The sequence below is a fragment of the Musca autumnalis genome, unplaced genomic scaffold (assembly GCF_047663935.1).
Source record: "Musca autumnalis isolate F117 unplaced genomic scaffold, ASM4766393v1 scaffold_2, whole genome shotgun sequence".
Taxonomy (NCBI): Eukaryota; Metazoa; Arthropoda; class Insecta; order Diptera; family Muscidae; genus Musca; species Musca autumnalis.
The window spans coordinates 140,573,712-140,585,985 of record NW_027411755.1 but is presented as its reverse complement, the minus strand read 5'-3'; the positions used below and the strand labels follow the sequence as shown (position 1 = coordinate 140,585,985).

Below are 12,274 nucleotides of genomic sequence, written 5' to 3'. Positions count from 1 at the left end.
CAGTTAGACGAATGAAATGTTCTACAAAAAGCTACAACAACGCCAAACCGAGATATGGAGCTATTTTCTCAAGTATTATAGGGAAAAAATCAAAAACTTCATCGCGGGATATCTCAGAAACTTGACCTATGGCGAAAATTTCCTTTTGGGTTCTTAATACACACATGAACGGCTTTCATCTCCAAAAGAAATTTTCCACCCCCCAGACTTCGAGTTCCATTTTGTGTCACAGTGTAATTAGCATACCCTAAGATTTTTATACCCTATACCACAATGTGGAAAAGGAAGTTTTTGTACCAGTGGGGGGTACCATTGCCAAGTTACAGCCAATTCGACCTAAAAATGAAGATAAAATCCTCATAATACTTGAAATCGGGTGGTACCGCTAAAAGGGAGCTATACCAAAACCTGGACCTATGTTCAAAATTTTTGCCAAATGACAGCTAATTTGGGCAAAAATGAAGATAAAATCCTCAAAATACCTAAAATTGGGTGGTACAGCTATATGGGGGCTGTAGGAAAAAGTGGGCCCATATTCATGTATTGTCATCCAAATCTGAAAAGTGTGCAAAGTTTTAGTTCGATTGGTCAACTGTAACTGTGTCAAAAATGAGATACCAGATTTGAAATGCAAGTTAAATAATACACCGTAAAAACACTGTAAAATTTTAAATATGGACCAATATTGGGTTTGATTTCATATTCATGTATTATCATCCAAATCTGAAAAGTGTGCAAAGTTTTAGTTCGATTGGTCAACTCCAAGTGTGTCAAAAATGAGTTACCAGATTTGAAATGCAAGTTAAATAAAACACCGTTAAAACACTGTAAAATGGACCAATCTTTGTTTTAATTTCAATGTGGAAAAGGGTATTATAAGTTTGTTTTGGTAAAAATTCATGTAACACCGCGAAATATTCGTCGGAGACCCCCAATGTGGTATACCAATCTTCATATCTCGACGAGATAAAGCGATTTTGAGATGTGTGTCCGTCCGTCAGTCCGTCCGTCCGTCTGTCCATTATAAATTGTAAACACGCTCCAGGCCGCAATTATGGACCGATCGTCACGAAATTTTGTATGGAGGGTTCAGATCAGAATAGATTCCTATTCTTATTGGTGATGATCGTGAAATATTTAGCGGGTGAAATGGACCAAAAACATAATATTTATCCAATTTTCTAGCGACTCTGTAGGTCTCAATAATAGTCCGATCAACGCGTAATTTTAAATAAGGTATGAGTATATCACAAAGGAGAAGCTTGCAATTTGAGATGGCGATCGGATAATATTTTGTGAAAATTTTTAATATACAGCTTATATCTTAATTCCTGGAAGTGACATTCCGGACAAGTGAGATATACTTGAAAGTGGAACGCTTGACCGTTCAATTGATGCCAATTATGTTGGTGTGCATGATCAGATAACAGAGTTACAGCCTAATATATTCCGTTATTTGTTTGTAGTGTAATAATAAACTCGCTAGAAGTCGCAATTATACATCAATAGTCACGAAATTTTGCACCGGGTAAGAGTATAGGTCGAAAAAGAGGCCTACAATTTTGAATGATGATCTGATATTCTTTAGCGGGTGAAATGGACCATTACTTTTGTATGAAAAATATAAAAATTTTATTTTTGGTCGATATTTTAATTCCTTGAGGACATATATATTTCGCAAAGTAGCCTACTTATGGGAAAAAACTACTGACCTTTCCTCTGATGTAAATTGCAATAAAGTGTTTGCCAGATAACGGGCGTACTGCCTAATATATAATGGGTTCTGTGTAGAGAACTACATTTTTATCCCATGCTACATATTGTCTCTCCAAAAGTTTATGTAACACCACGAAATATTCGTCCTAGACCCCTTATTTGGTAGGCCAAAATTCATATCTCGACGAGATAAAGCGATGTAGCGATTTGTGTCCGTTCATTAAAAATTGCAAACAAGCTTATGGCCGCAATTATGGACCGATTGTAACGAATTTTTTAAGGAGGTTGGTTTCGGGCCAGAATAGAAATGATTAGTTTTTGCTGATGTTCGTGAAATGTTCAGGGAATGAAATGGACCAAAAACAAAATTTTAACCAATTTTGTAGCAGCTCTGTAGGTCAAAATAACAACCCGCAAAATTTTAAACAAAGTTTGAGTTTATGATGAAGAAGCGTACAAACCAACGTGAAGATCAGATAATATTTAGCGGGTTAAATGGACTGAAACTTTTGTGCGAAATTAGTAAAAATTTCAATAACGTAGCGGTTAAGCAACGGAGGTAGCAGTACTACATAAGTGGGTTTCACTACATTTTAGTTTGTGTGAACAAAATTTTCCTTTCCTGCTACAAAAATGTCTTTGTCATGCTAGATAACTTTTTGGTTTTGGTCATAAGTATTATACATTACATCTCTGATATTTGATGATTAAATTTTCACAATCATTGAAAAGAAGTTCCGTGGAGAGCGATTGTCCAGGGATAGTGGTATAGCGTATTCCATGGTCGGCTCCGTCCGACCATAGACTTTTCTTACTTGTTTTAATTTAATTCAATTAATATACAAAAATTGATTTATATTGAAGTTCATTCTTCATTCATTCAAAACGTATGGAACAAATCATTTTGTAAAAGAAAACATAATTTTTCACCCGGAATCTCCAAATATATCCCAATACTGGACAATATTTCGTAATGTACACTTAAACAAATGTACTATTGTATCTGAAATTATTGGAATTGTTAACTGATTACCGAAGTTAAAATATAAAGTGCAAAAACTTTTCAAAAAAATGTTAAGGTCGATAATTCATTCAATAAAATTGTCGATTTGGAAGGGGTTTATAGAAAGAAGATCAACAAATTGTACCCTTATATGAAGAAGGATAAACTTATAACACCATTTGTAATTCAAAATTACACGACTGAATAATACCAAGGACCTGTCATTACAAAACTGCCAACTAACGATGAGGCATAAAGGATTTTGAGGTTTGCTGAAATTGGTTAAAATCCCTAAAAGTAGGCATATAATATTTAAAATAAATATTTTCTGAATTACTGATTTTAAATTATAAAATTATATTGCTGTCTCTCTAAACTATCTTCTATTCGCCTTATGGTTTGAATGTCATTGAAATGTGCATATAAATCGTGATATACAGCATGACATATCATGAACATTAAGTTAAGACGGATCAAAATTTACAAAATCAATAGTTTAAAACATCTTATTACAGTTTTTCTAATGACAAATTACGTGTTAAGCGGATCAGTAAGATCCATACTGCTGGTGGGTACACCTCACTTTTCGTAGAACTACTAAGTTGAAGAAGATTATGGTGTTTTAAATAGATCACGATGAACTGTACATCTCAATCAATTTGTGTGAATTTGCAAAGTTTGGTAATAACATGAAAAAAATTTTAAATGTTTATCAGTCCTTGGGATCCGTCCCAAAACCATCAGATTGGAACTTATTTCCAAATAAAAGGGATTTAAAACTGAATATGGATAAAAATATTGAAAACTATCGAAAAATTAGTGATTTTTTTGAAGGCGTGCTAATCTTGTGTCCAGTAAATCTAGGGCATTGTTAACATTTTTGAGGTTATTTAAATTAACATCTATGTTTTAGTTTATATATTGCGTTGTATTTTTTTTTTCGGTATACTACTGAGAATATATTAATACAAATACAACTAATTTTAAAGGTCTTTTTAGGCAAAGTAAATTATGGTGGTGGGGTTTGCTAATTTTATGACCGACACTGTAGGTCTAAGTTTTGGTATAGCCCGAATATAAGAGTATCTCCGATTTTCGGCAGGGCTTTTGAAAATTAGACTTATAAGTCTACGAAAGGTACTAAAAGTTACTAAATTTAGTACCAATTGTATATTTTGAACGAATCTTGAAATCTGGTATGGGAATCAAGGTTGGGAAGTGATGCTGATATAAGGAAATGGTTTTGGAAATTCTTATTTATGTATAAGAAATGTACTAAATTGTACTAAATTTGGTACAATTTTGATAGAGCTATAAACCTGAAATTTCAATTTAAGATTACTTTTGGAGTGTAAGATTGAGATATGGAGGCAGTTCGGAAAGTTTCTACATATGTGTACGAAAAGTACTAAGTAGTACTAAATTTGGTACAATTAGGATTTGGGCAAAGTTGGGTAAAGTTTTGGTATTATATCAACTGATAGAGCTAAAAGCTTGACATTTGGAATGAAAATCAAGGTTGAGAAGTAGAGTTGATGCAAGGAGGTGGTTTTGAAAATGTGAACTCATGTGAACCAAAAGTACTAAATAGTACTAAATTTGGTACAATTGGGATTTGGGCAAAGTTGGGTAAAGTTGGAATCCTGAAATTAAGATTTAAAATTGCTGTTGGAGTGTCGGTTCGAGATATGGAGGCAGTTTTGGGAATTCGTACATATGGATACGAAAAGTACTAAATGGTACCAACATTTGCATAATTTTTATTTGGGTAAACTTATAAAGCTGGAATCCCGGAATTTGGAATTAAGATTACTGTTGGAGTGTAGGATTGAAGTAGTTTTTGAAATTCGTACTTATGGGTACGAAAAATACTAAATTGCAACATAATTGGCATAATTTGTATTTGGGTAAAAGTATAGAGCAGGAATCCTGAGATTTGGAATTGAGATAACTGTTGGAGTTTATGATTGAGGTAGTCTAAATGGTACCAAATTCGGTATAATTTGGTCTTAAGTGGTCGGATGCCTTTAGAATTCCGAAATTTGGAATTAAGATTACTGTTGGGGTGTAGGATTAAAATAGTCTTGGAAATTCGTTCTTACTGATACAAAAAGTGCCAAATGTTACTAAACGATCCTTTACAAGAAGATTTTTACTTACCCCTTGATAAATTGAAACACCTCAAAAATATATGTAGCAGCAACGTCAAAGGGTGCACATTAATTAAAATTGTTTAATAACAATTTTCTACCCTGTCATACCACAAATTACTAAAATTACAGCTACTTCTGTGGGAAATGTAGATAAAATCTTCACAATACCCTAAACTGAAGTTAAATTTTATTTAATTTAAAGTTTTATAACCTCTGAGAATTCAAATTACAAAATTTTCAGACGACTGGAAACTGTAGATTTGTTATATTTTTTAAAATATCCTAAGTGAAGTGTATATAGTTAACGGGCCATTTTGAATAACGGACATTTTACGGAAGTATTCGGGTTCTTGGTAGGGGCTGGATAAGGTTAGGTGTTTGGAATTTCTTACTGGAAATGTAATTCTTACTGAGAAAGTACCAAATTTTTTGTAATTGAAAGGGTGAAACCAGACATAAGTCATTGTATGTATGTATCTTTTATATAAAGTCGTAGTTTTGGAAATTCGAATTAAAAGGGAATTAAATGCTGTGCGATTTTTAGTGAATGGGTGAAGCAATAAATCTGAAATTTCAAATTTAGGGCGCTGATGGTGTATAGTGGTTACATACTGCGATTACTTGGAAATCCAATTAAAGGTGAACGAACATTACTTACATGAAATTAAAATAGGTATTAGTATACAAAAATCCAGCGTTCATCATCAGTGTTGTTTATTTGTATTTTATTCCCTTTTCCGCATACGAAGTAGCGGGCACTTTGCTAGTAATTCTATGTTTTGGTATATCTCCCATATAATAGTAATTAGACAGTTTAGGTGTTTTTTTAATGAACTACTCGTAATTTGACATTTGAGGTGACGGCAAGCACGAAACTGCCAAATATTGTCAACATAGGTCCATGTTTTAGTTATGTCCAAGTATAAAGATACCTCTCGATTTTAGCTATTTTGAGGAATTTAGTTACATTTGTTGACCTAACTGTAATTTGAGATTTGAGGTTCAAAGTGGTCAAAAAACACAAAAAATGTTCAACATGAGTCCAAGCTTTGATATAGCCCTCACATTAACGTAAAGCTCGATTGAAAACAATATTAGATATATTCTCTGATCTAATTTAGGAGGACACCCCGTGGTCAATTTTTCACTTAAACTTGTGGACAGGATTAAATTGTAGTTCAGCATATTTTATAGTGGAGAGTATAAAAAGTTCTTAACGTTTTTATACTTGTTTTGGTTTTCGTAGCGTAGTGGTGTCCACGTATGCTATTATTATCGTGACTCAAAAATTACACTGTGTTATTATACATTAGGGCGACCCAAAAAATTGTTATAAATAAGTTTGTAATTCCATTTGTAACCCATCGAAATATTCGTCGGAGATCCTATAAGGTATATATTATTGATCTGCATAAAATTCTAAGTCGAAATAGTCATGTTCGTTTGTCCGTCCGTCTGCTGAAATCAAGATACAGCACGTAATTTTTAAGATAGAGCTTTACAATTTCTAATATATGTTTCTATTACTTCTAGAATGCTTGATATTGTAAATGGGATATATCAGCCCACGTTTTAATATAGCGCCCATAGAACGGTACTTTCCAATTTTTGGAAGGTTTTAGCCTCATTATAACACCGAAATGGCTGAAACTTGGTATTAAGTCTTCGTAGGGGTATACAACTTTACGCCTGAATTTCGGCGATTTAGATGCACATCTTCATATAGTCCCAATAGAACGATAGCTTCCGATTTTCGGTATTTTGGAGAATGTGGCTTCAATATCCCACCGAAATGGCAAAAAATAGTCTTCGATGGGGGTATAAAACTATCCACCTGAAATTGGTCGGTATAAGTTCACGACTTCATATAGTCCCCATAGAACGATACGTCGCGATTTTTGGTATCTTGTAGGTCATAGCCGAAAAGTCTGAAGTTTGGTATTTAGTCTTTATTGCGGTACAAAAATATTCACTTGAAATTTTTCGGTATAGGTCCACGTTACATGTAGCCCGATATCTCAAAAAATTTCCGTATTTTTAAGGTTGTGGCCTTAATTCCATACTAAAATGTAGTATTAATTCTTCGTTGGTGATATTAAACGTTGTATATACCAAATTTCGGAGTGATATTGAGGCCACAACCTTCAAAATACCGAAAATCGAGAGGTACCGTTCAATGGGTGCTATATGAAGGCGGATGTATGCCTGTATATAGCACCCATTGAACGCGGCTACAAAACATTCACCCATATTGGTCTCCGTTTTTATATAGACTATACTTCACAGGATCATTTCTGCAGTCAGTCTTCAATTACTTTCATTGCAAAATAACTGTTCCTCCCGATTTTCAGTATTTTGAGGTATTTATTGTTTTTTGGGACCACAACACTTTCTCCCAGAAATTGTTCTGTACAGGCCCACGGTTCGACATATCCTTCAGTAAAACGGTACCTCCCGGTTTTCAGTGTTTGATTGTTTAAGCCACATTATCCCAATTTCGGTATTTTGAAGGTATTAGCCCCTATAGAAGACGTAGTATGTTCTCAGATTGGAAGGGACCGCTGGATATGAAGTATTTTAAAGAAGCTTGCACATACATCGTCAAATGGAATGACTGTAACATGGTATTTGAGACTCTGAATGGGTAGAAAACATCGATGTCTCATTGATATTAAACCTTGTTTAAAAGAAAGCGAGAGTCTTCCCTGGCGGAAGGCAGTTTACTTCAATACAGCTCGTGGTGGAGGGTATAAAAATTGCGACCAACCGAACTTATCCCCGTTCTTGCTGACTTGTTAAAGATAAATTATTTTATCTTTATGAATATCCTAGATGTAATTGATAATGAAATACCTAGATCAAATATTATTTTATAACCACTGTTCCTGAATACTTATGTCACAAAACATTACTGATGCCATAAACCCAGGCCAGACAGTCATATTTTTTACAAAAAGACACAATGGACCAACATATTTATCATTTGAACATCATCACACAATGGTCCAGTATGAGAGGGCGTACTCTGCTGAACACAAACAAACACAACTTATCTGAAAATAGTCTTTGTCATGTGACAATGACTCCAAATGACATCGGACATTTAATAGATTCTAGACAGAAATGTGTGTGTTATGTGCGTTGTAGCTCCGTGTGTCTGCAAATGAATTGTAACTTTGGTTGGGAATAGAATTTAAAAAGAAACAAAAAATAACCAAAGCCAACAGTTTCTTTCTAGACTTTCCTTTAACTCTCAAACGCATATACGTACATAGACATTTCTTAGACACAGAGAACATTGTAAATTTCATTGCATTTTGTTGTTGCTGTATAAGAACTTCGTTCATATGTACGCAATTTTCATTTATGACCACCCACAGTTTTTCCGTAAAGTTGTGAATGTTATGTTTGTAATCAATAAAATGAACATTCGAATACTGCTTTATTGTCCATAGTTATGTTCGTATAATGACAATGTCTCTGGTTGCAATTATATGCGACACGTTACGCCGCCAGTGAATGTCTTTTTCATTTGCGTTAGAAATGAGTGGTAATGACCTCCATTAAAATGTTGAATGCTAGAAAATTATGATTATTATGATTAAGCTTTAATTATCGAAGCGTATTGACATCAAGAATTCATAGTAACTATGGGTGGATATTGGAATGAATAGACGTGAGAAGACTTACATATTGGACAGTGCAAACAGCACGACGCCCTGTCTCATAGGTGTTGTAATATTATACAAAAGCTTCAATTTGGATTTGTGGTTTAAACATCACTTCTGCAGATAACCTTAGTATCCTGTCGAATTAAAAAGAAGTGGTTAAAAGTGAGATCAAATGAACTTTCATTATTTTGGGTGCTTCCCACCACCTCTGAAACGTGTTAAGGAAAGCTCCATAAAATACACCGCGAGCAGCTCAGTATCCACTTGAGATAAAACAAGATAATGTTTGAACTTAGCCAAGTTAAATAACCTCTGTTTCACATCTGCTATACCATGCGTCATCCAGTGTTGCGTACTTTCCGTATTTGTACAATAAATATACTAGGTCAACATTTAAAAGAATTTAATATCCGAGAAAAAACCTTAAGCTGATACAAGTTTCCCAAGTCTTACTTCTTCTTAGCTGGCCTTTTACAGAACATTTGTTCCATAAGCCGAACTAAGAAAAAATCTCCAATCCTCTCTGTTTGCTGCTGTATTTTCCCAATCTGGGATATGTAGCTTTGTGATATCTCGTTTCACTTGTTCGCTCCAACGAAGCTTTGGCCTTCCAGATCTGCGAGAACCTCCATGCGGCCCGTATTTATACGCCTTTTTAGCGGGTTCATCATCACTCATTCTTATAACATGGCCTAGCCATCGCAATCGTTGTATCTCGATTCGTTCAACTATATTGATGTCATTGTATAGTTGATACAGCTCGATGTTCATACGACGCCGATATTCGCCGTCAACACAGATTGGCCCGTAGATCTTTCGAAGAATTTTTCTCTCAAACACACAAAGCACTGCCTTATCTGCTTGAGCAAGTACCCATGCTTCGTATGGTTCCGGGTAGTATCAGTGTTTTGTACAGTGTTATTTTTGTTTGACGAGAGGTGGCTTTATTCCTAAACTGCTTACTCAGCCCAAAGTAGCATCTGTTTGCCAACACTATTCTTCTTCGTATTTCACAACTGATGTTATTTGTTGTGTTTATGGCGGTGCCGAGGTAGACGAAGTCCTTTACTACCTCAAAATTATAGGTACCAACATTCACAGATGGTGCTGTGTTTATGGACATATTACGCGTCGATACCATCAACTTGGTTTTTACGCCGTTTACTGCCAGACCAACTTTAGCAGATTCTCTTTCGACTTTGGCAAAGGTGTCAGCTACTTCCTTTACCGATCGACCCATGATGTCAATGTCGTCGGCATAAGCCAGTAACATGTGGCTGTTCGTGTATATCGTTCCATTTCTTTTGACCTTCGCGTCTCGTATGACCTTTTCCAGCAGGATGTTGAATAGATCACACGACAGGCCGTCTCCTTGTCTGAAACCTCTTTTGGTAGTAAACTCTTCGGAGAGGTTCTTTCCAATTTTAACTGAGGATCTCGTCTCAGTTAATGTCATTCTACAAAGGCGAATGAGCTTTGCAGGAATACCAAAATCAGACATGGCTTGGAACACCTTTGAACGTATAGGGCTGTCGAATGCTGCTTTATAATCGACGAAAAGATCGAAGGTGTCGATCAGCATTTCTTGGGTCTTTTCCAGGATTTGTCTCAAGGTAAATATCTGGTCAATGGTGGATTTGCCAGGTCTAAAGCCGCACTGATAGGGTCCAATAATTTCATTGATCATAGGCTTTAGTCTCTCACACAATATGCCAGATACTATCCTATATGCAATAGGGAGCAGACTTATGCCCCTATAATTGGAGCACACAGTCTTATCACCCTTCTTGTGGACTGGACATAGGATGCTCACGTTCCAATCGTCGGGTACGCGTTCTTCCTGCCAGATGGTGCTAACTAGCTGATGCATACACCTTATCAGCGTGTCGCCTCCGGTTTTGAACAGCTCGGCTGGTAGGCCATCTGCTCCTGCCGCCTTATTATTCTTCAGCCGGTTTATTGCTGTCCTTACCTCATCTTGGCTGGGCGGTATACATTCAATACCATCATCTGGGATTGGATCTGTGGTATCTTCGCCGTCTTCACTGCTATCGGATACCAACAGTGTGGAAAAATGTTCTTTCCATATCCTGAGCACACTATCTGTATCAGTTACCAAATTACCTTGTTGATCTCTACAGGAGGATATTCCTGTACCAAAGCCATCAGTTTGATGCTTCACTCTTTGGTAGAATTTTCGGACTTCGTTCTGTCTCCTGTACATCTCCATTTGTTCACACTCCCTCTTTTCCATTTCTCTCTTTTTCCTGCGGAAAAGACGTTTCTCCTCTCTCCTTTTCTCCCGATACCTCTCTCGTGCGCTACGCATTGCTACTGATTGTAAAGTAGCCCTATATGCCGCATTTTTTTCTTCGGTAGCAGCACGGCACTCCTGGTCATACCACGGATTCTTTGGTGGAGGTCTCTGGTATCCAAGTACTGATTTTGCGGCTGTTTGCATGGAGTGGGCAATATTTTGCCATTGTGCTGATATGTTATCGGGACGAGAAGCGCTATCATTAAGCAATTGGGTCAGTTGAGTGGAATATGCTGTGGCTATCTGTTGTGTTTGCAGCTTGGCGATGTCCAACTTTCGTGTTGTGTCTGTCCGTGCTTTATTTGCAACGTTTAGACGGGTACGTACCTTTGCTGCAACGAGGTAATGGTCCGAATCTATGTTTGCTCCTCGGAACGATCGTACATCCAACACGCTCGATGAATGTCTTCCATCTATCACAACGTGATCAATTTGATTTATTGTTCTTTGGTCTGGAGACAGCCAAGTGCCCTTATGAATATCGAGATGCTTAAATCTGGTACTGCTAACTACCATGTTTTTTTGCCGCTGCGAAGTCTATCAGCCTCATTCCATTATTCGATGTTTCACTATGGAGACTGAATTTCCTGACTGTTGGGCCAAAGATATTCGCTTTACCAATTTTGTGATTAAAATCGCCTAGAATAATTTTTAAGTCATGGGCAGGACAACGGTCATATGTTTCTTCTAAGCTCTCGTAGAATATATCTTTGGTCTGTTCGTCCTTGTCTTCGGTTGGGGCATGAGCGCAGATAAAGCTGATGTTGAAGAATTTTGCTTTAAATCGAATTGTAGCAAGTCTTTCATTCACTGGGGTGAAGCTGGAGACCAGATGTTTTAACCTCCGACCAACTACAAAACCGCAACCAAACTCATGCTTTGTGTCATGGCAGCTATAATACAGTGCGTCACCTTTAGGTGTTGTTGTGACATCTTTCCCAGTCCATCGTATTTCCTGTATGGCAGTAATATCGGCCATGTACTTTCCAAGTACGTCTGCCAATGCGAAGACTGCACCTTCTCTATAAAGAGTGCGAACATTCCAGGTGCAGATTCGCAGATCATGGTCCTTAAAACGTTTGCGGGGTTCGTCAACTTTAGAGGGGTTTGTTTTTCTTTTCTTTCGTTTTTTCATAGTAGGCTGTTTTTTTCTAGGGGAGGGTTACTAACCCGACGCCCAAACCCAAGTTTTTTAACGTTCTTATGGGTGAACGCGCGGCACATGTTAGCTCGCAACCTTTAACGGGCGTTAAAGGCAGTTCCCCAGGTGACACCACGGGGAGGTCAGTGTCCACTTGAGATGAAAGATAAATCCTGGGCTTTGCCATGTTAAAACCGGTCAGGACCGTTCCTTGGTATCTTCCATCCCCTACGTCACCCTAGTACTCACAAGTTTCCCAAGTACTCTTTCTTT

At 36.7% G+C, this 12,274-nt stretch overlaps 1 pseudogene; it reads left to right on the top strand.

Annotated features, from left to right (window-relative positions):
• Positions 1–7,141: 7,141 nt before the first annotated feature.
• Positions 7,142–7,234, top strand: LOC141395997 (small nucleolar RNA U3; annotated as a pseudogene).
• Positions 7,235–12,274: the final 5,040 nt, after the last annotated feature.